Genomic DNA, 2,282 nt, shown 5'->3' with positions numbered 1-2,282 from the left:
GAGAAGGGAGGGGTTTATAAAAGGGCAGGCTATATAAGGGTGTTCTGTTCAAATCATTTAGTCTGGGACCACGCTGTGACAACAGTACCTGTGTTTGATTGTGCCAATTAGTTTCAAGATGATTTTGTTGTTTATATCCCTTAGCGTTGTGTCTACATTCTATGCATCCTAATTTAATGTGTGTACCTGACCTCCTAGTCGAGTCACTAAATCTTGAGTCCGAGTCGAGTCTCGAGTCCCCAGTGTTCAAGTCCGAGTCCGAGTCCAAGTCTGAGTCACCAAAGAAGAGCCTGAGTCGAGTCCCCATTACCCTAGTCCGAGTCCTGAGTCATCAATGTTGGATCCACTCCACTCTTGGCAGTCAAAGAGCTGACATATAAATAAAAAAAGGTCTACATTAAACATAAATGACACAGCGGTCACTGTTTCAAAGGAGTTGATTTACTTTGTGACACAATAGCCAAACAAATGCACTATAGCCATCGATATCTTATGCCAAACGATTAGGGGCCTATTACAAAAATAATATATAAAATAAACAACTGTATTTATCGATGAACAAGTCCCGAGTCCTCGTCTGCACCTTCCAGTCCGAATGCAGTCGGCGCTCGAGTCCAAGTCATCGGTGCTCAAGTCCCAGTCGAGTCCGTGTGCGAGTCCTGGACTCGAGTGCCATGACGACACTGATGGAAGCAGATGCACCGGCCTGATCTCACTTAGAGAATATGTAAATAAAGTTCTTATCAACACCCAGGAAAAAGGTACATTGTACATTATGTTACAGCCATAAGTAATATATATTGATGTGTTTATGTATCGTAGTATAGCCGTGTTTATATCAGGGTGGGTGTCTTCGTCTAGTGACGAGTGCATTCGACCCACGAGTTGTTGGTTTTGGACTTCTGCCGATACAAAAATGTAAATTATGTTACTTATAATATATAACATAACGTACATTATGTTCCTTTTTTCCTGTGGTCGATTAGTACTTTACTTATTTATGTGTAGCCTACCTACCTCTGAGATAGAGCTGAAACCTATAAGCCAAACTGTTTACAAGAGAAAGTGGTTTGTATATTTTGTTATCCTGTATTGACTTGTGTTTTCTATAAATAGGATCCTGATGAGGGCTTGGAAGAATCTTTCCTAACCCAGTGGATGCATTAATAATGTAACAATATGTACTTTTGTTTGCTATACTTAGTTATGCATGAATGGCAATATGGTGATTTATGTTTGTTTATTACATGGCGTTTTCACATTCGCCGAAATGCTTGCTTGTGATTGGTCAATAGCCCCCCGAGTCCCGACAGCGGTCATTATCAGACAATAATGACCGCTGTGGGACAATAATGACCGCTGTGCGCAGCTGTTCACAATCAAGCCCACTGACACACACTGTTTCAGTGCAATTAGACACTGCCGGTGTTCTGCTGCCGGCGATGACAGGGGGCGGAGCGAGAACGGAGCCAGAACCAGTGTTGCGAGTCGATGTAAAATGAATTAGGTATATTGTTAGTAAGTTAGCCATGTAATAAGCGGGATAATGTATAGCTATACTCGATCATTGTCGCAAAATAATTGACCTTCACTGACATTTTAAAACACCTCGCCGAGGCGGCTCGGTATTTTAAACTCTGTGTCGGTCAATTATTTTGCGACAATGACCTTGTAGCCATACATTATCCCTTACTTATTGTACAGAATAACATCCAGTGCTTCATCCACTCATCCAGTCCCCCTCACGTTAAAACCTGTTAAGCTGTAGGGTCGCCCAATTGGGGGACCCTGTCTTTTTTTTTTTATCATAAATCTATCAATACAGACCGTATTAATTAATGTTGTGTTTCTTTCTCAAATGTAGCCAAGAGTAAAGACCTTAACCCTATCAAAACAGCAGTCAAAGTGTATATTTACAGCACTATGTATACCAATGTTTTTAAGATTTACCGAAAATAAGAATTTATCGGAAAAATGCAAATTCCATCTCTCTTTTATTGTAAAACCGAGAGGAAATGATTAAATCCAGATTTAACCCTGCCATTGGAAAGAGGAGCTTTTCCCCTATCCATAGATGTATGATGTGTCAAATATGAATTTATAATTAAAATGGATTATAATTTATTACTGTATCTACAAATCCTTCTGTTTAATCATCTTCCCTTTATTCATTTGCTTAGATCTTTTGTACACTTGATCTCAATAAGGTGGTGAATGGGCTCAGTGAGCGTAATCAAAGGAACCTCAATGTTTTCATAGTGTTATTCACCGGCAAAGATGCA

This window comes from Notolepis coatsorum, assembly GCF_963971535.1.
Source record: "Notolepis coatsorum genome assembly, contig: SCAFFOLD_396, whole genome shotgun sequence".
In the NCBI taxonomy this organism is placed as follows: domain Eukaryota; kingdom Metazoa; phylum Chordata; class Actinopteri; order Aulopiformes; family Paralepididae; genus Notolepis; species Notolepis coatsorum.
This window is presented reverse-complemented; position numbering follows the sequence as displayed.